Source organism: Aphelocoma coerulescens, chromosome 10 (genome assembly GCF_041296385.1).
Source record: "Aphelocoma coerulescens isolate FSJ_1873_10779 chromosome 10, UR_Acoe_1.0, whole genome shotgun sequence".
In the NCBI taxonomy this organism is placed as follows: domain Eukaryota; kingdom Metazoa; phylum Chordata; class Aves; order Passeriformes; family Corvidae; genus Aphelocoma; species Aphelocoma coerulescens.
This window is the reverse complement of record NC_091024.1, coordinates 1,993,976-2,018,317: the sequence shown is the minus strand read 5'-3', so window position 1 is coordinate 2,018,317 and position 24,342 is coordinate 1,993,976. Positions and strand designations below refer to the sequence as shown.

Below are 24,342 nucleotides of genomic sequence, written 5' to 3'. Positions count from 1 at the left end.
CTTCTGCAGGAATAACACGGCGATGTACTAGACAAAATGTCACATCATAGCCATGCCAGGCTTCTCCTGACACTTCCATTGCACTCACTGTCTCTTTCTGGGCTGGCAGAGCAGGGAGATCGCTTACGCTACAAAAACTCATTATGTTTAGAAACAACAAACAAAATATGAAAGCCATAAATATTTACAGCACAAAACATAAAACATGAAAGGCACAGTCAGTGGAATCATCAATCCCCTTAGACTCAGAAGTAATTTCTGCTTCATCTTCACATCTGAGTCTCTTAGTAGCATAAGCCTGAATTGGTCAACATGGCTTCCTTTCCCCAAGTGACCTTCCTGACAAGGCTTTCTCCCTCAGTTTAATGGATTGGCTTCAGAATGAGAACACCACAGTTATCATATGGAACTTCTCTTTTGCTGTAAAAGCCGTGGGTAAATGATATTAACTGCTTTGGCATCCACTGGAAAATAAAGACATACATCCTGCAGATAACTCAATAGATACAGATAATACTCTCTTTGCAGCTGAAGCTGGAATCAAGGTCCATCATTTCTTTAACAAAAGTTGTTTGCTGTATGTGGTTATGTACTGACTACTCATATTCTGTTTATTGCAAGTGAACAATGAAACTGGCCTTTGGAAGAGGCTGAGTATTCCACCAGTTACCATATCTGTTTGATCAGACGAGAAATTAGTACTTTCACCATTATAAATCTTATGCTTTGCCAGGACAAATTGGTAGGACAGGACTTAAGGACTAGCAGTACAGCCACCTGGAAAAGCAGCAGCTTCTCTCACTCTCGGCAGTGTTTTTGATGGTTCAGATACAGTGTAACAGTGAATTTTACTGATTTTAACTGTAATTTTTAAAAAATAAGCTAAATACTAACATTTCCATTACTGAGTACCTGAACACCAGTAATTTGAGAAAACTGGTGACAGGATAACACTATCAACCCCCCTCCCCAAATAGATAATTCACACACACGGCTCTCAAGTGCCTGAGACTCACCCTCTGTGGCTGCAATGGGTAGCGTGTGCTTTGTTAGGTATGCTGTTTGTTTATTTAGTACACATTGCCACAGCCTGGGGAAGAAGTGCTTAAAAATAATGTCAATAGACAAAGGATCTTACTTAAGAGTCACCTACCTAACCTTGCTGTTCTTCCTGAGGCAAAAGCAAATATGAACTCATTCAGGGCCATTCTCTTATATATGCAGGGAAACATTTATCAAACCCAGAATGAGGAGGAGTTGCTCCCTACACAAGGTCTGAAGGATCATGCCTAATAACTAAAGTTTAATACCAAGATTTCAGAAATTCTCATTTAAAATTACCTGAAGCAAAGTCTAAACAGGGAACGATAAGAGAAGTAATGGGTGTACCAATTTGGGTACTGTGTCCTGTTTCTGATAGGAAGCACAATACATCTTGTATTAAAGATTAGGACAACAAGTGCAAGCCACCCCACTAACAAAGCAGTACAATAGCCAGTAGAGATAGCGTTAGCAGTAACTCTGGATTTCCTGATTGCTGTCAGCCACTTTCACAGCACGTCTTTTTGATGCATTCTCTAATTTCCTTGACTTTAAAAAGGAAGAGGTTGAGGAGTTATTAGTTCAAGAGACTGAAATAACCATTCTCTTTCAATTTCTCTTTTTTCTTGCCTTCCTTCATTTTACAGGTTTCAGTGTAGAATTCTTCATACATCACTTTTAAAAGTCTATCTCCTCCCATTATCACCTTATCTTCTCTTCCTCAATTGTAACCTTTTTATTCTTTTCCTTATGTCTTCTTCCCTCTCCTATACCTCATTTCTCCCCTTAAAATAGCCCTTCTTGTTCTCTATTTTCTGTCCCCATGTCTCTTCATCACATCAAATTTATTCATGTCTACTGAATATTCAGGCAAGTTCTTCTATCAAATATTTCACCATCGGTGTGGCGAGGGAGCTCAAGGGAAGAATTCCCATTCATTTCTAAAGCTGCTGTGACCATCAATAAGACTTGTACTAGACTTTTCCCCTTTCTTACACTGAGAATAGCTGGGATAGAGAATAGCACCACAAACCCCAATCACATGGAGTCATTTAGGACCTTGGTTCACTTAAAGCAGGTCAGAGATGGACAATGAAGGGTTAGGGAACAGCTACAGGACCTGTTATCTAACCCTACCCTTTCTTTGCAAATCCAGCCCAAGCAGTTCATCAGTTCTTTTGGTTTTTTAAGCAAGATCCATCTTTTCAGGTCTACTGCCTAATGACAGAACTTCTGTACAAAGACTTCTTAAAAAAAAGAATGTTGCAAATCAACATATCACCTTTGAAGTAAATACTTAAATATTTGAGTGACTCCTCCACTGTTACTGGGGAACATTTAAAAGCATGAAAGACTAGTTTAAGCCACAGTAGGACAAAAGCTACAATGTTTCAGTAGTTTATTTCTCTTTCCCCATTGCACATCATAAATCAGCAAGGAGGTATGTTTTCCTTAATTTGTAAATTATTAACTGATTGCTAAACGTTGAGCATGATGCATCCGAAACACGATCAGCAAGGGAAGTCTGATGAGAAAAATACAGTGTTGCCAGTCTGCATGACTTTTTATAGGCAACCACATATGCACTGTGATATCCCGCATGTAGCACATCTTCCCTTGCTACACTGAAGAGTTCCTGTTAAAGATTGTTGCCTATTTTCATTTTGATTGCCTGGAATAAGAATGGAAATGTGTAAGGAATTAATGGGTTTATTCAGTCACAGGCATATGTTCGGACCTTTTCAAAGCCTTGTTCTGCTTGTGCAGTCATGCTTTTAAATTACCTTTCATTATTAATATAGCTCCTATTAGCAGCTCTGCTTAGCAAAATACCTCTTTTAATTTGCACCTAATTTGAGAAATTGACAAATGTTTTGACGGTATTAACCAGTCCATTTTGTCTCTTGAATGTAAGAATTCACTTCCACAAGAGTAGGCTAAAGATCACACCCATGATGACTAACAGTGGGAGCATGAGGACAACTGTCAGATAAGGGACAGGCAAAAGATAAAGCTACCTCTTGATAAAAGAAAAAAAAATTCCATTCTAATAATTTAAGATCTGTGCAGTTGCATTTTAATGCTAATTTCAATTAATAAACCAACGTACAAGTTACATGATTCCATCAGATTACACTCAATGCACTGACATAGCCAAAGGCAAATAAGAGGAAAAAAACCCCTCTAAAAACACAAGAAAATATCAAAAACTCTAATGATCATTAAAACACTAAGACTGGCTCTCCATCAGCTCCAAATTCAGTACTGCCTTTGGGTAGGGACTTTTTTTTTCCCCTAGAAACAATTTTTTCTCCCTTTCTAGCACCCTAGAGATTCCATGTGAAAAATGACCCAATTGAAGTCAGTTTTGTCATTCTCCTTAAAGGTAAGTTCCCAACTCTGATTTTTGAATTGTATGCTATTTCTATAGCATACAATTTATTTAGCAAATACAATCAAAGTGATTTATGACATGTGAAGTCGTTCTACAATGAAGACAAAGTTTCCTGAAATTCATATTTGGTGAATATTTCCTTAGAATAGGACACGCTTAATGATAGATTTCTGACAATATCTGAATGTTTCCAAGTTACTGTGAGAACAAGGAGGAGACACAAACACTGCGACGAGCCAGTGCCTTGCCTTTCTTCTTATGTGGATGGGCAAATTCCTTAAAATGGCAGCGTTTTCCTTCTGGCATGCTCATTTCTTCCCCCCCTCCCTGGGTTTTCTGTGGCTTCATAAGGTTGTTTTAGATACAGGCAATCTTTTCTGAGACAAAGAGCTGATTTCTCACAGTCACAGAGATATAATTAGGTTTACCAGGGATAGATTCTGCTACCTTATTCCACATACACCAGAAGTCAGTAAGTAGATGAGACCTCAAAATGATTTATCACCTGAAAGAGAGCTGATGGTGGAGCAGTGCTGAACGTGAGGCTGGAAAGAAAGCAGCAATGTATACATAGAGCTCTTCCAGTATGAGCAGTTTTTCACTTGTCAAAAATCAATTTCATGTGCCGCCCTGCTTTCTGCTCATCTGGCTCTGTTAGCTCCTTTCGGAGTTCACACCAAGCCTCAAAACTGCAGCTCACAATGGATGGGGGGGTCTATGGGACTGCCTATGTCAGTAAGAACTTTGATCTGCCATCTTCACACATTACCTAAATGTTTACTGTATAATTCCTTCCTAAAGGAGGACCTGAAGTGTGCAATGGTCTGGATGCCATGCAGTGCTTTGCACAGATAACCAGTGACCTTAAAATACACCTGTATACACCTCTCTGTATTCAGCTCCCTTCCCCTGGGAAAGTGCTTCTTTACTTTGACTGAATGTAATCTCTAAGCAGGAGTTAGAACTGCACACTTCCTTTCAGCAACACAGCAAGTGTTGAAAGGCACTTATTGATTGCATGCAAAGTGTATGACTACAATTTCCATATTTTAGTCTAGGATCTAAATTTTTTTTATTAATTCTTCAGCAGACCATGGAAGTCTGAGAAAAATTCAACACCTGCACATGCAAATATTATTACCTTTCTAACCAGTCCATGGTACTACCCATTGACCACTGAATCTTCCCCCTCATTTAGCAGTGTATGTATTAGAGATGCCCTGTGGACCACATAAGCAATTTCTTCAGCGAATCAAGTAGTTATGAGAAAGGTCAGTTCTGTGCACTAAGTTAGAAGAATAGAATATTTATTCCCCTACTCCAAATATGGCTTCCCCCCCACCCCCCCATACTCATTCCTGCCACATGGAAGAAGTATGAGTTTCTTCTGTGCTTAAAATACGACCCTAACCCTTTTCTCCATGAGATGGGTACTATGTGTACATGCATGTACAAAATTAAACACAGTTCAGACAGACTTGCTCGCAATACATAAGATTCATACTCAAAGGCTGAAAGTGCTTTTTTGTCTCCTACTTCAATAAGTATTGCAATGACAAACTCAGATGAAGGCCTCTAGGATATGTGTTCACAATTATGATTCAGATTTTTCTTGTTTGTATACACGTCTGCACACGTAATAAAACAAAACGGTTGAACAGAAGTATGTCTGTCAAAATACAACGATCCAGCAGTTAATAATAATGCTGTATTTACAGCAGGAGTAATGCACAGTCTCTCGCATCTTAAAATCAGTTACAGAAAGGGCAGAATCCTGTCACAAGAAGAATTAGTTCACATATACTCATATCTCTTGAGAAGTATGCCAAGTTATTCATTCTACAGTTACACGTCAGAATACTACAGGATGGGTGTGTAGGATGCCTGTATCTCTATCTATATATATATAAAGATCACCAAGAGCTTCTTTCTCCTCTTACATTTCCTCTTTTATATGTTTCAAAACCTCTCACCACTCAAACACTTAGTGATGCATAAGCTCCTCCTAAGTTCCTTCAGCACCTGCAGTATCATCAGGTGTGGGGGAAATGAATTAGAGCTTGCTGAAGAGCAGCAAAGAGCTGGCACTGCAAGCTGCCTCTAATTACACTCAATAAATTTCAGCCCTTAGTTTTTTCTCCCTGAAAGAAATATCTGATTTGGAAAGCGAAGAACAATTTTAATAGCCCTCAACCAGTTTAAAGGATTAATTTGACATGCATCAGTATATATGCTACAGTGGCCTCTTTATTTTGGTAATTATTTTGAATTCACTTTACACAAAACAGTCACAAAAATATGGGGTATAAGGTTCATATAAAACTTATTTGACTGCTCAGCCTTCCCATGGATTTCTGCAGACACAGACTGGGCAGGCTTTAATCAGGTCTCTGGTAGATTCTATAATAAAACTCTGCCACTTATCTTGTTTCTCTCATCCTGAAAGACAAAGTATTTTAAGCTTTATCAGCATTAATTCCGCTATTTGTGCGGCTCAGAGAGGATTTGAAAGGTTTAAACTTCACCAGAGGAGCAGGACCAACTGAACTTTCTTGTTCTGGAAAGAGTGAAGGAAAAACAAAACAAAATTCAAAAAACCCACCAGTGAATTGAGTTAGTGAGTGAAAGCATGCAGTTCTTAACCAAACCAGTTTTCTGGTTTACTGTCCAGACCCTCAGCAAATGTGCTACAAGGTCTTCCCCTTCCTAAGTATCCCAGTGTGGTTACCAAGGCAAAAAGAGATGAAGGCAGAGTGACATAATGAATTGCCCTGCCTCTGTAGAAGACATGGCAAATTGTAAAACAAACTTGTATAGCAAATTAATAAGCTCAAGCACAAGGCAGGGCACTCCAGAGGGAACAATGTGGAACTGCTCTTTGGCTGCAGCTGGACAAAACAAGCCAGCTTTAACAACTGCCTGTTATCAGGGATGTTATTCAGCCCTTCCCTGGCATGACCTCTGCAGTTAAGCCAGTTCAGAGATACGAACAAGGAAAAAGAAAATATTTTGCACATACCAGTTTTCCACACTTCAAAGTCCTTGACGTAGCTCACAAGGGGTTTATGAGCAGGAGGAAGCAGAGAATCCAGGTCAGGAAAATTCCTCAACAGCTCCTAGGCAGCACATCAGCTTGAGCTGCTAAACTGCACTGAGGTGGACTTGGAATGGCCAGTGACACCCCCAGGGGTCTAGGAACCAGGAATCAAGAATTACCTCCCTCCTCCTGCCCTGGAGGTGTTTTTGGGTCCTGGCTGGAGTCAGAAGGAAGAGGGACCAAGGAAGATTTGAAAGGCAGCAGAGCTTGCTGCAGATGGTTTTTTCCCCATGTTTTAAAGGGGGTCCAGTGCTGTTTGCTGTAACTATCCCCTGCACAATCCTGCTTAAACATCAGCTTCAGTCTGAACTGCAAACACAGAGGGAAAAAGTACTAGCACATCGAGAAGCAGAACACTGAAAATACAATAATGCAATTACACGAGTCAACACCAGAAAACATTGAGGAGGTCCAGGGATGGGCAATGAAATGATTAGAGGCATGGAAGGAAGATTTAAAGACTAGGAATACCGAGTTTCCATAGGGAACTAACATACAAGGCCTGGTATACGAAAGCTGTGGATTCAGAGAACTGGATATTTAAATAAATAAGCAGCAAGACAGCATTGGCTGTTTAACTGAGCAGCATAAATTTACAGATGATGTATAAATACTGAAACTTCAGTTAACTGTTTGCTGGAAAGCATAAAGAATACATCTTGCTCAATTTTGGTTTAGCCCTTCATTACAAGATACTGCCAATTTTTAGACGCTTTTGTTTGCTGTTAGATTGAACATGAAAATTCCTATCCTTCCATCTTCACCCTTACGACTGTCACAGTGCTCTGGCTGCTTTGCTTTTATTTTTTTAACACACTTATTAAATGCTGTAGCACTAGAGCACAAAAGCAGGAAGAGAAATGACTGTGGATTCACAGAATCACACACAGCTTGTAAGAGACACTACCAAGCCAGTTCCACAAGGGGATCCCCTTCCCCAGCCTCCTCTGCGACCACAAAATACAGATAAGAGAAAAGTAAGATTTTTAGCATTAAAATCCCGAATTCCAGAAAAAAACCCCACTATATAGAATAAACCAAAGGCTTTTTCTGTATTTTATATTCATGTGCAAATAACCAATTAAAAGAAGTATTTCAAATAGCTCTAAGAAACATCTCATACCCCACAATAAAGACAAGAAAAATTTCCAGTGGCCCTGACAGAAAAGGCCCTTCTCAAGTCTGTATCTGGCAAGATATTACTTCACAAAAAAACAAAATTAATACATTCTTGCCTGCTTCTTAATTGTGCCATCTCGTACTACAACATTCTTTTTCCATGTTGATTTTGCAGTCATTGCTACCAGCCTATGAAAGTACTCTAGTCACTGTACTCCAGTTGATCACTACACAGAGAGCAACCAAAACACGGTGCAATGTGGATGAATTTGTTTTCCTTCTCAAAATAAAATCAAGATAAAAACAATTTTTGCACAGAAATAGTCGTAACTAATGGTTCCAATGGTTATCTCCCCATCTGTCCACATTCTAGGGCAAGATTAGCTTTTATCCAGTGAAGATGAAAAACAGTGAACCTGTGTAGATTTCCTTTAAGACAAAGTATAATTATAAAATCATTAAATTCAAGGGAAAGGAGTAATTCACTAATATTTCTTTAGAGGTAACATCTTGTATGCCCTGAAAAAATAAGCTTTCGTACTAAAGTTTTAATAAGCCCTTGGGCTTCCTCTGAAACATTTAAGAATGGCTGGTAAGAAAACAATTAGAAATGAACAGATGTTAAAACCTATGAAAAACACGTCCGTATTTTAAAATAAAAACATCTTGTACTAACTGTGATTGTATGTAAGTCCAACAACACCAAAAAAAACCAAGAAAAAAAGCCTGTTCCTATTTTTGTTTGCTCCTCCTGTACTTTGCAATAATGCACTGTTTAGGTAGATGTTCCACACTGGAAAGTGTCAAACGCTATTAAAAAGAAAAAATTGACTTGCACTGCATTACAGTTTTCACCACTCAAGCTGTTTTTAAAGCACAAATTATTTCTGGCCTTGCTTCGAATAAATTATATAGGAAGCAAATATGTTATATCCAAGCACATACTGGAAAAGTTGCTCGCACCACTGAGGGCAGCTGTGTGTGTGCTCTGCAGCTTTGACAGTTCTGGTAGCTGTGACCATGGCACACTGGTCTGGATGTGAATGAAGAAACATTTATATGGAAACAGAACACAGCACCAGGGAGGCCAAACTTTGGCTAAAATCCCCTATAAACTGAAGAGAAACTCCCTGAGGATTTTATTTATTTATTTAAATTTCCATTACATAACACCAATGAGATGCTCCCAGAAATGAATTCATGAAAGATTGCTGTGCCACTGAGTTAGTTACACTAACACACTCTTCAGCTCATTCCCAACTAGACCTCTGACATCAGGAGTATATTTAAAAGGGATTAATGCCTGTTGTGCCTTATTGTTTAACTATACATTGACTATGGAGAATGGTAACACATAATACCGAAATACTCAACATTTCCTTTTGATCACAGAGCTTGATGGGTAACTACCACTTCCAGAACATGTCATTTGGAACTTACTGAATCTATTTAAGTATCTGCATTACCCAGCTACCACACAGCTCAGAAGGAGAGACGCTGCATTAACTTCTGAACTAACAGCACATCCAGGGCACGGTCTGTGAGGAGGCGGGCGGGCTCCTTACCGCCCATCTGCTGCCGAGAGAACTGGAACCTCAGCTCCCCCGGCCCCTGTGTCTCTGCCTGTGACGGGGAGGTGCAGCAGGCCCAGGTACCAGCCCAGGTGTGCGAAGGCGCTGGCACAAAGGCCACCGCTCGTGGCACAGCTTCACCGCAAGCGCGCTCCTGGTCAAAGCTCTGCCTGACCACAGCCTCGCGCTCCACAAACCACAGCCTCACCTCCTCGATGGCACCAGCTGGATGGGAACAGGCATTTTCTGTTCAAACTGCTGGAAACCTGCCTGGTCCAGTGATGTGAATTTGACACTAGTTAGCTTACAAGTGGCAACCTCTGTAGTTCAAAACACAACAAGCTTAATAGGAGGGATTATCTAGAGCTTTGTAACTGATCATTTAAAAAACAAAGCCCCTGCCTCACTTGTTGTACAACTTAACATTTGCATAGAGGTTGTACTACAAGCAAGTTTTAAAGGAATTTAAATTGACAGAAAAGAAAATTTAGATAAATCTCACTTTTATCACTAACTTTCACTTCCAGATTACCCCAGGTGATTTCTTAACCACATACAAATATGCCTACACAATTGTGTAAACCATCTTTACCTGATCTACTTCATTTTACAGCAGAGCATTCAGGAGCAATGCAGGTACCTAAACACAGACATTTAGTGCTATTTTAGATGCCCGAGGGCATCCCACCCTGGCTCTCAACTGCTGCTAAAAAAGGCATGAAGTCATCTGTCACACCTGCTAGCCCTGACAGATGTCTCAGGTACCCAAAGCACTTAAAATGGCATTAGGTATCATGTTTAGGCTTCTGAATCTTTTCCTTGGTGCCTAGAGAAAGTGCAAATGAGGGGGAGAACTGGTGTCCTGGACTCTGTCATTTATCTCAAACACAAGCACTACAGAAGCAGCAGGAGTGTGAAATCTTTACATTGTCTCACTAATGTATGTTTCCCCTCTGCTCCCACAGATCAATCTGTGACAAAAGCATACAGTATGGTCTGCATTATTATCAGCAAAAGCTATTGCAATGAGGAAAGCTAGAACAGATCTTGGAGGGTAATAGCATCTCACTCCCAAAAAATCAAACTGGATTTGCATGAGAGAGAAGGATGAAATGCCCTTCTTCAACCACAATTCAAATGGAATCAGTTTCTTGCTCATTTCGCTCGCAATTTATTTGTGGCACAGCACGGGGAAAAAATAAAGATGATTTTTTTTCTCCCTGCCTTTTATTACATATTGATGCTCTCTGCAATGTAGCACTATGTTGACACCTCCACCTGGACAATCCATAAAGAAGAATCAAAAACAAGATAATGACAAAGAGTCTGAAAATCTGCTGTCCCAAATGTACTTTCATCTCATCCAGGTGAAATGAAAAATGAGCTCAGAATACTATAGAAAATAATCTTTTTTTCCATTTCTAGAGACTTCAGGCACACAAGAGGGTTTCTTGTAACATACTACAAATTTTTCTTGGACTTCTACTTTGGAACTTACTTAGGTGGAGTTTAATATTCAGACTTGAATAATCTTCTAAAGGTTGTCCCAAACAAGGCCACATCATGTGTCTATTTTACAGCACCTCCTGCCTCCTATTTTTCTGAGCTGTAGGTCAAGGGATTTCCATGTAATTTTTCAATGCTAGGTTTAAATAATTATATATTAAAAAAAAGAACAAAACTCAAAGTAAACACCCCTCCCCAAGAAAAAAACCTCAAACGAAACAGAAAATGGCATTCTGAATTTCTCCAATTAACCAAAATTTCTATGGCTTTATTTCAAAGTCTTAAAACTGTACCTCTATCTATTCTGATATTTTGCCATAAATGTTCTTAGTAGCAATACCTTTTGCCAAAATTAAAGCTATCATGGTTTCATACCAATCATAGAAAGCACCCAAAGGAATGCTGTAGGAAAGAAAATACTTTTAAATCACAACAGAAACAATTACTTACCTCAGACACTTTCTTGGTCACATGAATTTTCTCCAAGACAATACAATAAATTGTACTCCAACTTGGTTGTGATCAATTGACATTAACCTACAAAGTTTGGCAAGCAGTTAATTAAGCCCTGTAATGAAATGTTTAAAAATAACTCATTCAGTCTCTGAATCCTCTCACGTAATTGCACAGCTCCATATCCTTTTTCTGGTTTTACAGTAATTTCTAGGTATAAAAATATTTAGTGTATCCCTTTAAGAACTTGGCACATACATTTACTGCCACAAATACCAGCAAAGCAAGGAGTTTATTCCCAAAAAAGCAGCTGATTTAGACATTTAGCAACTCGAGAAGAACAGAACATGTCTGTTGTGGAAGGATAAATCCCAAGCCACTGGGAAACGTGCAGTGGCTAGGAGTTATTTTGGAGCTAACCCTCAGCCTTAACTACAGAGATGTTCCACGTGAGATAACCCTGAGCACTCCCTGGGCAAGGGAAGAAGCCAAGGAGCCACCCAGAGTCACCAGTTCAACTCTCCTGCTACCACAGCTCTCCACACCATGGAGAGAAAGTCAGAGAGTCTCTTTACTTGCAAAGGTTCTACATTTCCAAAGCAGGAAGAGAAAAATCAATACTGTGGACAGCACAGGGAAAAACCCACAAAACAAAACAAGGTATTTGTTTTCATTACCAAAAGTTGAATGAGTGCAAGGCCATCAGCTGGCTAGGAAGGGAAATCCACTCACCATCTTGCCAGGATACCACACTTTACAAAGCAGACAAGGAAACTGAAGTTCTTCATGTCCATGCCATGGTATGATGTCATGAAATCACTGTGTTAAAAGAATACCCAGAAAAACAAAACAACCCTGGCTACCTAGAACATGAGACTTCAAAATGCCTCCAAGCAATTTCTCTAGTTTTCTACATAATCACGTGTTCCACTGGTGAGGATGGAGGGAACATGCACTTTTCCCTTTAGCCCACCTGTTTGAACTTAACTAAGCTGATTATTGTTATTGTGCTTATATTGCAGCAGCACCTAGATGAAGGATGTATATAATCCTTTAAGGCTCATCATCTATCTAATAGTCATTTCATGGCTTATTTGAAACAAGCAGACATTAGCACAACAAATGAAATCTGAACACTCTGCATAAACAATAACAAAGACTGAAGAAGCCTTCAGGCTGATTTAGAATTTTTTTCCTTGCACCTGTTCCTCTCCCCATGAGTACATGTCCAACATGCACATACTCAGAATGCAGCTTTTTCTAAAGTTGCTTGTGAATCACAGAAATATCCCCATAACTAGAGGAAAAGGTAGAAGATGCTCAGTGTGAAGTTCAGTAATGCTGCTCTAACACACAACTCCTTATCAGTTCTTCCCTTCTCCATCCCCCACAAAGTTTCAGAAATCTTCAGCAAAATGACTTTTTCTTACCCACTTGCACCAATCTTGAGTTTTTACAACACAATTATCATTAAGAAAAAAAAAGGAGCCCAACTTTTTCTAAACTGAAAACTGAGAGGTTTTTGTTGGGGTGGGGATTTTTTTGGTTTTGGTTTGTTCTTTTTCTACTTGTTTTGTTGGGTGTTTCTTTCAAAAACAAACAACCCAATCAATGTTTTCCACTGAAAAGAGACTCAGATTTTCAGCCTACCAGTCCTGCTGCCATCACGACACTGTTAAAGTTCAGGATTTTCAACGTGACAGAAATCCTGATTCAAACTGCCTCTGCTTCCCAACAGCATCTGCACAAAGGGAGGAGTGTCTCCTCAGCAGCCCACCCCTTGGGAGGAGGACACAGCCCAGTAATTTGGGTAGTCCAACACTGACTTGAAAAAGCTGCCAACGCACGCTGATCTCCACCAGCTCAAGGCTTCTAAATCCAAACCACCCCACCGAGTGTTAGAATGAAACTTGGAAGCACCACGAGAAGATTAAGACGTGACAGAGATGCCTAACATCCAGCTGACAAGATTTTACAAGTTTTCCATGTAGGTTCTCTCCTTCTTTGCACATCTCTCACCAGTGGAGGCTTCCAGGGCACACCCACACTAAAGAGCACTCCGGGGGCAGACTTGACCAGCAGCCCCACAGTGTAAATACCAGTGGAGGTTAAAGCTCCTGGCAAAAGCAAAGGTTCCATATTTCCCCAAGATCTACGAGGATGACCTCCAACACATGTAAATTAAACATCATCCTCATTCAACAGACTGAGCCAGAAATGAGTATTCATTAATATGAATAATGCATCATAAAAGACACAGGGATTTTGAAAATTCTACTTCCACGTAATGATTTAAATTCTATACCAGACACCAAGTTTACACAAAAATGTGTTGTTTAGTAAGTTACTGATATCACCAGCATTGCATATTTTTGTAGCTTTCTGGAATTTTCCAAGGTAAGAAAGAGCTGATCAGCTTTACCACTACATTTTATACATTTTGTAAGCATAAATTCAGGAAACAGGGCACCTATTTCTACATAGATTCCAATTCTCACAACACTGACCTGGTATTATAAAATATTTTGCTCTAGATATCACATATAACTTCAGTTTTTGTTGTTGACTTTTTCCTGGAGTTTTTTTTTGTTTTTCCACATCAAGAGGACAATATTAAATAGGAACACTGTAACAAATTACAAACCGGACAGATGAAGAAAGAAAATTAGGTGAATCATTATATATTTTATACTTCTTTATTACACTTTTTTCTTTTATGTCAGGGGGTATAAAATTCCCAACAGCTGTTCTATGCAGCACAGGAAGCTGCTTTTAAACACTATACTGTTTGCTGCCTAACCAACTCTTCCACCTTTCAGACTAATCCTTCACATCACCAAAACCCTAAATTTACAATAATAAAATGACAGTAGAGGAGTCTGTATCAGCAGCCAGAGGTGCACATTTCAACCAGTAGGGATACAGTTAAGAGGAAGGCTTCGTTGTAAAGAAAAATAATGTGCATAATTCAGCAGCTATGCCATTCCACACACATATAATTAACAAGTCTTCAGCTCATTAGCAGGCTGTATAAAATACATATAATATGCTGTGCAAAACTGATTGAGAATGAAAAGCTCCTCATGCATTAAAATAAATTATTTAAATTGTTTTGAAAGATTGCTATCAGTAGCATTCAAGGATGTGATTCCCAAACCTACTCATGGCTCCAGCTACTTCAGCCTGACGTTTTCACCAGGTATCTTGCCATGCTCATTCCAGCATGATACACTTGATCAGTGACTGCTGAGGTTCTGCCACAGCCCTGAGAGGCAAGGGAGCACAAAGAGCTGCCCCAGAAAGTCCCAAGTACACAGGAACTCCCAAAGGCAGGAGGCTCCTGTACCACAGCACGTGCATATTCACCCTGGAGGCAGAAAGGGCCTTTCTGGGGAACAACACGCTTAGTACACATTAGCATCTTCTCTCTACTTTATCGATTAACACTCTGCACAGCTTCAGTGCTCCTTCTCCAGCCACGCGATAAAGGGCCGGGCATTATTGCACCCACGGCACCAGCGCTTAGGGGAGACCTTGACACCATAAAAACGGGTCTCGAGGGACGAAAGAGTTACTCCTGAGCTGTACTGACACCTCCTGGCGACAGATCAAGAAGGTCATTTCCCACACACAGTGCTTTCTCCAGACAATTCTTGGGGGTTTCAGCCAAAAGGCAACAATCATGGTGCTCCCTCTCGCCCGGCTCCAAAGGCACTCTGCCCAGAATACCAAGCAGAACCTCCTGATTTACAAGGACTGCTGACATTTTAGAAAGAGAGAGGCTAAGACACAGGAATATCAGCTCTAAGATCTCTGGATTTATTGTACCACACATTGGCCTTTCTTGAGTGGTTGGAAAAATTGCTGCAAAAGCTAATCAACTAGCAGCTTAATTCATACCATGAATCTTGCAAAGTGTTTTCTCACTTCACTGTGAAGTCCTGTCTGTTTGCTAAGAGTTTATATCTCTGCCCTCCATGGATTCCTGACAAATACTGTAAGCATGATTTTGGTAAGAAGAATGTAAGAATAAAAAAATAGCTTAAGACTACCTATAACCCAAACATCATAACGTGTAGAAAAAACATTTCTCCTTTCTTTGGTGTAGATAACAAAGTCAGTGTAAGTTGTAAATTCTGTAGAAAGACAGATGATAATTGCTTGCCAGCATTCTAAAAGACATTAAATATCACAGTAGTGGAAGTGAAATTGATTATAGCAGTTTTGAACTGTGGACTTGGAGGCAGAGGGACACCCGTGAAGCTCAGCAAAACCCCCACATTTAAGAGTCCTGCAGAACTGGCAACTCAAATATTTATATTCAAGTGAAAGCCAGACAGTAAATGCATTTGATAGGTTAAGTTTAGCTCGTTCAACGTTTTACACAGCAATCTGTGTTCCCCCAGCCCTGACCAATCACCATCCAGAATTCTGAAGGATTTGATTGCTCTCATTATTTTACTCCAGTTATATTTTTTGTGCTGCCTTTATACAGTACAATTTTCTTCATACTTACACAATAATAGAAAGCTGAATTTTTGCTTGTTTTCTTTTGTGTTGTTCTCTCCCCCCACCCCAACTCTTCAGAGGCAATTAACAACAATTTTAAGTACTTTGCATATGCTGCAAGGCAATCAAGAAAATTCATTTGACAAACTGGATTACAACTGTCTGCCAGAAAGCAAAGTGGTGAAAACATTTCCAACAATTTCTCAATAAGTATGTCTGGTAGATGCTCAGAGCACACTGAAATAATGCACAAGTAAGAAGACTTCTACATTTACAGTTTCAATAAAGCAAAAAGCCCCATGAAAATTATGGATTTCCTCTCATCACATCCAAAGCTAAACTTTAAAACTCTTTTAAACAACTGGAAGCCCAACAAGATAAATCCCCTTTTGCAATTAATTTCCATATTCAGAAGTTCCATACTCACAGATCATGAGCTGAACCATGTGTGTGAACATTTCTACAAGGTAGAGTGGCTGCAGAGCAGGGCTACTTCTCAGACTGCAGTGCTTTCAGATTTAACTCCATTTTATCTTCACTCCAGCTTACTTTCAGGCAGGTAATACCTACATACGTACCAATCTCTTCCACTCTCTGCATCCATCCATCACCATTGTGAGTAATGCAGTCATCCTAGGCTGGATTGCTATGGAAATCTCTGCTGCCATCATCATCAGGTAATTTCTCCCCCTCCCCCATACACCTGTAGATATGCCAGCTCTCTGCCCACAGTGCAATGGCTTTTCAGTGCCCAGCTCCATCCTGCAAGGCACAGTCACTCACAGGGACACACTGTACCGCAGGAGAACGCGGCAATTCTCAAACTGCTCCCCATGCAGGAGTAGAGAGCTCCAGTTGTGTTAATTCCCACTGCTTTTCTTACTTAACTGGCTTTCAAGCACAGACACATCCCTGCAGGTGTGGGGAGCTGCACACAAGAGAATATTCCAGACTACCCACGAGGTGCCCAAGACAGGACGGGAGCTGTGTGCTTGCCCAGAGGTGCCCAACATTCCCTGTTAGAGGATGCCACGCAGAGTTTGTACGAATGTCAGCCACTACACTGGTATTTCGCATTAAGGCTTTTTCTGTCCCTCTCTCGTGCTTTTTAAATAAATTATTCATCAGTGACCTATGATAAAGGAAGGGCTTTAGTTTGCTGGATGTAATTTGCTAAGAGGAAATGGGAATGCTTTAACAGGGACAAGCAATGTTTTCCTGGGAAAATCTGAAGGCTTTCCTGTCTTGGTGAAAAGACTTGACATTAGATCGAAACAAAATAATTTTTAATGTGTCCTAATGACAGAGACTAATGATTCACATGGAAGAACAAAAAATTGCTACTTCCTAAGTGTGGGAAATTCTCCATTGAGTTTAGAGTTAAACAGCTGTTTTCTCTGGAAATTCAGCATGTGTTTAACACATTTTATCTTACATATTCAGGGACATGGAAAAACCCTCCCCAGATTCATTTAGCTATTTGGGGTTTTTTAAATTTGGTGGAGCTATCCAGGCCACAAGCAGGAAAAGCTTCTCTCCTCAAGCAATTTGGAGAAAGAGTGGGGTTTTGTCCATTTTCAAATAGGAAAAAGACTTAACTCACTGCCAGAACAGGAGTGAGAGATCTGAGGAGACTGTCTGAAAAACATTTAGTTTAGAAAAAATTTGGATTCAGATACTTGACTTTTTGACTTTCACTCATATGCTGGCATTTCTCACTTTTTATGTTATTTTATGAAACAAAAAAGGACTTACTACTTCATTAGAATTTGCACTATAAACATACAGTTTCATGCTAATCATGTTTATGTACTTTCTTATTTATAGCTGAAAAGTCTCATCTTGATCTTCTGCTTTATGAAATAAATGGCTGATTTCCATTCCTTCTGAAGGCAATTTTTCTTTTTAATTTTACAGCCTAAGACAGGTTCATTCACCTGCTCTTTGAATTATGGGAAAGTGAAAAAAGTAATATTTACTTGAAATGACAAAGTATAAGTGGGCCTCCCTCACCTCAACCCCAATTCAAAGATGCTGAACTTTATGATCTGACATTTTCAGGTTGGCTACGTCTGATTCTGTACTGTGCATTTTCATTATATATGTGAAGAACTCACTCTTTTCCTTCCCAGACACCAACAGACAAATAAGGTTAAAACATTTCTAAAGCAGATTTTAAAAATGTGGTTAGTACTGGAATTGCAATAATATTTCCCATTATGAACTAGCAAGAGGCTACTAGTCATGAAGAAATGCAGGGCTGGACTACTCCTTTTTAGAGCAACTACAAAAAAAGCCAAATTATGTACTTTAGCCTCTCCCAAAGAGACTTGCAACACATACTGTAGACTAAAACTAAGCTCTGTAAGAGAGGATAGATCTCAACGTTTTGAGCTTTGGAAGATTAGCAAGGAAAAGGGGCAAGGCTGATGACTCAAGAAGACTGGCTCTTTTTGGTTTAGAAGCAAACAGAATTAATTAGCCATTTGTCAGTTAACTTTTTAACAAAGAAAATTAGGATCACATATGTCTTGGACATTCTGCACAATGGTTCTGCTCTCACCTACAGGATGCAATTCTGCTGGCTTTCAAGAACACGGATGTAACACCCGCTTTCACAGTAACACTACTGGTCAGGATGAACCCTTTTCACAGACAAAACTTCACGTGCAGTGTTAGTGGCATGAAAATTCAAGTTCAGAAATGTAATACCAGTTACAGATACATGCTACAGCTGGATACAGAAAATATGTGCTGTCACATTGTCATGACTAGCTTTGAAGTGGGAAAAAAAGTTGTCCGTGTAAAGAGATCTTAGAGCTAGTGAGCAAACCAAACAGTTGGAGTAAAAGGAATTGGGTTCTTTGGATAGACTGAAAGAGATAGAAGTGGTGTATCAGTGGGAAACATAAGGATTAAGGAATATGAAATATTTCTGAGAACTGAAGGAATATAATCAAAATGAGAAGTCACAATATAAAGGTAAAAGTGGACTTTGTAAAGGGAATTACAACCTACCAGAACAGGCAGGGTGGATTCAGCAGAAGCTAACCTCACTGAAAAAGGTCAGAGACACTGAAAGGGGAGCTCCTACTAGCGAAACAAAGTTAAGAATACGTAATTGAAGCTGCTTAAAAGTACTCCTGCAAAACTGATAGGAACTCCTCCTGCTCTGGAAGAAAGGACTCAAAAGCCTCTCTTCCAAGTAGAGATCTTTCCTACTTAAGCTAAAGAAACAGACCCTTGGCTAACACATTATAAGCACTTACTGCGTTTGCAGACCTGCCATGGGAGCAGAACACACTGAGAAATACAATGACTCCTCCTTGCCAAAGAAGGCTTGTCTCAAACACCTGAATTGTATGATGAAGTCAAGTGATCTTCAGCTTACAAGGGAAGAAATCCTTGTTTTATACCATCAAAAAAACCTTCCCCAAAACCCCTCCCTCGTTCTCTCATTGAATAACATTCATTTCTAGCTGTGAGACACTGCCTGGTATCAGCCTTCAAAAATACTTCATGTTTCTTTTCCCTTCTCTTACTTTAATTTATAATTACATTGAAGATTTGTCTGATTTTCCAGACATCACTTATATTAATTTGCAATTAAGGTATCCACAGTATCACCATCATTTGAGACACAGACTTTTCTCCCTTAAAGCTTCCTGTAACTGCCATGCTCACTGAGTGCCTCCTTGTCTGTGGAAGAGATGAGCATTGAGCACTTCCTTGAGGGACCAACAATACTTGCTTACTTCAGATCAAACCTAGGACTTGCTTTATGACTTAGAGTTCCCGCAGATGTGCACTTTTGCAGTTTTCAGTTCCACCACAATGCGTTCAAGGAGAATCACCTGGAGTATCAGGAATAATCAATGTAGCTGTAGTATGGCACAGAAAAGCAGCAGATAAATTGGTATGTATTCTCCAGCCCCTGTGTTTTATCATCTGTCATTAACACTGTCATTTATAAAAGGGTCTCCTGCATTTTGAATCCGCTTGGGTTTGAGTTAATTTAAAAATACAGTGCCAAGGCAGGAATTAATTCCCAAGATAAAGGTTTAAGAGACAGTATTTAAAAATAAATTAAAACCAGTTGTAAAGAGAAGCAGAATTCAATAATAAATTTTCAGTACCTCTCCTTGGTGAACAGCAGAGGATGTGATCCTCCAGCTCCATCCACATCCCCAAAGGGAACACCCAGTTCTGTCTCAACCCATAGCACATCAGCCCCAGTGCTGGAGCCCAACGGGACACGTGAGGGGCTCCACATCACCCGTGCCTGGCTGTGACCACCACCTCTGCTGTGCTCTCATGGAACCCGAGGGGAGGTGGGATGAAACTGAACTCCAAAGACCCACATGTTTCAAAGAAATCCGTTTTTGGAAAGTGACAGTCCACAGTGCACAGTGCCAAGTACAGTCCTGAACTGAGGCATTCAAAAGCTGTAAATTGGTTTGGGCCAATAAATACAGACCCTTTCCAATGGCTCATTCTTGAGTCCACAGAGAAGGAAGCAGCATTAGAAAAACAGTAACTGTGTCACAAATACCGTGTTTAAGAAAGACTGAATTGTTAAACATTTAGATAAAAACACAGACCAAGAAATATTTTTTTTTCACATTTTAACATGTTAAGAAAAGTAGTATTTATGTGAGATGTCCTTTAAAATTAGCACTTTGCTCTTTCTAACCTTTGAAAATTTCAGCTATGTTCTTTCTCAGACATTTGGTAAACCTGACCTTCTGCTGCAGATTACATGCCCTTAATTCTTCCAGGATCCAACAAAGAATGCTCCCAGACCACTCCTGTAGTTTTCCCACACTTCCCAACAGAAAGTTCCATAACCTGAACATAAACTTCCAAGACAGAGGAAGACCAACAAAAGATCTGGAGCTATGAGAGAACTCATTTCAGAACAATAGCTTTTTTTATTTATTTCTATTTTTACAGTGACACCATAATCAGAAAAGATGCAAATATGAGTATATAAATAAATCCCTATTTTGGGGTCCTGAGAAGTTTCAGCAATTGCTTGCAGCATAATGAATGTTTGTAATTCATTAGATTCTGTTTAGAAATGCAAAGCACATGACAACATCAGTGATGTTCTCTTTATCTTAACAAAAAGACTGCTACATTTAATGTTTTTCTGACAGAGCTAGCATGTTTTAAAATATGTATTTCTTTTCTACAGGATAATGTTTTCAATGGTGTGTTCCTATTTGAATTAAATTAACTGTAGTAATGTCATATTTCAGGCAAGCCCATGCTCTGCTAATTATCCCAAAGAGCTTCAAAATCTTTACAGTATATTCACTGCATTTACATCTTCTCCACAAACTTACTGGTCTTGTTTATATAATTTTCCAAATGACAAGATGTGTAGGATAACGATCTAAATGAACTAAAAATTGTGTCATGGGCAGATCCTTCATAGATTTGCAATTTGTAGCTGTCAATCTTCCTACAGCTGCTAGATAACAAAACAACAGTTCTTTTCTTCATGCAGACGAACAAATTCAATAAGGATTGGTAAGGGTTCTTTTCCAAAAGAAATCTCTGGTTCTCCACTGTCTATTAAACCTTTCCTTATACACATCCTAACTCCTTTCTTGTTTTTCTTAGGGAAAGAAAAAAATCATAGCGATCCTGTGCATTTTAGCACCATATTTAACCAAATCTCACTTATGTGAAAAATGGGCTTGCTGGTGGCTAAATATTTTGGTGAAGAGGAATAATACAAGGGGAGAAGCGGAGCAGAAACACAGAGACTCACAACTCACATCACACTGTAACTGGAGAACACACAATGGCAGTAATCAAAATGATCATTAAAGGGAGCCAGGGCATTTTTATATCACCTTCTCAATCAAGACCTGCCTGAACCGGGCCAAGTTATATTAACATTTGAAAGAGAACACAAACAAACAATAAAGGGAAAAGAAAATCTTACAAATTCAAAGTTGTGAAATTAATAGGGGCGCTGCTTATAAGATTGAGGTTTTTTCTTTTCCTTAAGATGAGGGCGTAAACTGAACTGTAGTTACAAATGCTGTTAAGAATTGGATCAGGGACCAACATCCACATTGATAGGAAAGAAAAGGAATTCAATCGAGAGAAAATCATTACAGAAAGAGAAATAAAAATAGAAAATTAAAACAAATTGCTACTGTTGTAGAGAGGGACTAAATGGCTATATTGATGGATAATGCAAGCATTTTATTCCTGCAAAAAACTTGTATTCCTTTTTAAAACCGCTATAAGGTTTCTTCTTTCTTTAAGGAAAATATACAGTAAGTTTCCATAATCACAACGCCAGTTCCGCATCATGGGCTTCCCTTTGAAATCAAACTCCACGTTAGACAGAGGTGTTCACAGAATGTGTTGCTCCCGGGGGCTAGAAAACTCTAAGCCTCACCAGACTAATGCACTTAGCAAGTCCACCAAGGATCATCAAACACAAAGCATTCAAGGCAGGCACGTACATTCGGTCGGTCCACTGAGATTCGCACCCAGCACCACTTGATGCACACAAGCAGTTTGGTGTCACGAGTTGTACCACTTCTTACATGAGATATTTTGAATCACTGCTACCTTGCACAGCTAAAGAAATACACCTTCGTGGGTGCATCAAACAAAGTGATCAGGACACAGACTTGTAAGAAGAAAGGATGCTCGCAGGTGCCTGTGTTCGGCGAGTCCCTGTCAGAGAGTATTCATTCGCCTCATACATCTCACTGATTACTCGAGATGCACATGTCTTATGATGGCAAAGGGGGTTCATGAATGCTGCAGAGAGAGACCTGTAACAGCCCGCCCGCTTCTGCTCCAAGACAACCGGGAAGAGATAACATCATTTAAAATAAATAAATCTTTCCTCACTCAACGAGTAAAAAGGTCTGAGGCTCCAGCTGGGAGCAAAACTGCAAAGTAGAAACACCTGAGAATAATTAACGGGAACGGCAGCCCCGGCAGTGTCGAGCTCCCAATCGCCCCAAGTGCCGGGCGGACAGACACACGTACCGCGGCGGCAGCCCCTCGCCTCGGGGCTGGCGAAAACACCCGCGGAATCCCCCAGGCAGAGACTCTCCGCCGCCCCAGCTCAGCCCCGGCCCAGCTCGGCCCCACCTCGCCCCCAGGCTCGGGGCGCCGCAGACAATGGGCGGGCGGCGAGACCCGCCCGGCGCAGCCCCGCGCAGCGCCCGGCATCCCCCGGCACCGCCGCTCCGCGCCGGGCAGCGGCACCGCGGGCAGGCGCGGCCGGAGCCGCCGCCGCGGCGCCGGGGGCACGGAGGGACGGACTTACGCGGGTGCGGCAGCGCCGGCGGGGACTGCGCGGCTCCGGGCGCGGCTGGCGGCGCAGCGGACTCGGCGGCGCGGCTGGAGCCCGGCCCGCCCCGCCCCGCGCGGCCGCGCTCCGCACCCCGGCCCGCCCCGCCGCCCCGCCCCGCACCTGCGCCCGCCCCCGCCCATTGTCCGCGGGCCGCCCCGCCCGCCCCGCGCACCTGCCCGCGGCCCTGGCGCCGCCTCCGGTGCCCGCGCCGTCCCCGCGGCCCCCGGCCGGGAGGCGGCCCCGCTCCCCGGGCTGCGCGCCTGTGCCCCGGGCGGGCTGCGCGGCCGCGGCCGGGGGATCCGGCAGCTGCCTCAGCCACCCCCGCCCGGCCCCAGCTGCGCTGCGAACGCTCCTCAGCAGTCAATGCAGGAGTCATTTGACTCAGCTGCGGGGAAAGGTGGCAGGCAGAGACTGTCCTCTGCACAGCAACTCTTTCACTTTTCCTGCTCTGCACCCTGGCGAACTTTCCCGTGGCACACGGGCTGCTTCCCCCGGCTCACCTGGCTCCGGGGACTGCCAGCTCCTGTCCGGGCGAGGAACCGCCGTTCGGAGAGTGCCTCCGCTCCTCGTTAACACCTGCAGGAGAGTGAGGGCACACAGCTCAGGGTCACTCCCGATGGGGTCCAAGTTCTCCCGCAAAAGCCCCAGGTTTTGACTTTGGTATGAAATGGAAATCTTTCGTTTCGGGTTAGGGTTGTGTCGTTGCAGATTTCACAACGCTAACTTTTCAGAACACTCCCTCAGCCAACGCCAGACATAGCTGGCTTTAAATTTGAAAAAAAAATATATAAGTTTCAGCTCATTTCTTTGCAGCTTCTGGGGTTTTTTGCTATTGCTTATTAAAGACCAACATTCGTGGAGTTGCAACCTAATGTCTAATCTGAATATTTTACTCTCATTTTTACTAAAAAATAAAAATCATTTGGTTAGTCCTAACCTGAGTTCAGAAACCAGATACTCTCTTTGGAAAATAATGGAAACTAAAGCATGTAGAGGAGAAACTATTTTGCAGTGTATCTTCAAGCATAATCTGTTAAGGAAAACATCACACCCTTCTCCAGATACAGGTTCCAGGTTCCTCTACAAATAAAGAATAGGTTTGCTACAGAGGAAAATGATACTTGTGTGGGGATGAGGACACTATTATATACTTTTTTTCTTTTTTTTTTTTCTGCTTGAAGTCCTCTAGTGCAAATTTTGTTTTTTGGATTCTGCAACAGCAGCTTGGCTTCAAGACATAACCAGGGGAGCTGGCTTTGATATCTTCTCTAAAATCCCCTTTCCTTCCTTTTCTATCAGTGGCAGGTGCAGGTCC

At 41.1% G+C, this 24,342-nt stretch overlaps 1 protein-coding gene across 1 annotated transcript in view; it reads right to left on the bottom strand.

Moving 5' to 3' along the window:
• The window catches only part of SEMA6D (semaphorin 6D), a 209,694-nt gene extending 186,621 nt beyond the window's left edge, over positions 1 to 23,073 (bottom strand). The window contains exon 1 of the mRNA XM_069025708.1: positions 23,001 to 23,073. The gene's annotated coding sequence lies outside the window, so the exon portion shown is untranslated. The remainder of the gene's footprint in view (positions 1 to 23,000) is intronic.
• Between the last annotated feature and the right edge of the window lie 1,269 nt (positions 23,074 to 24,342).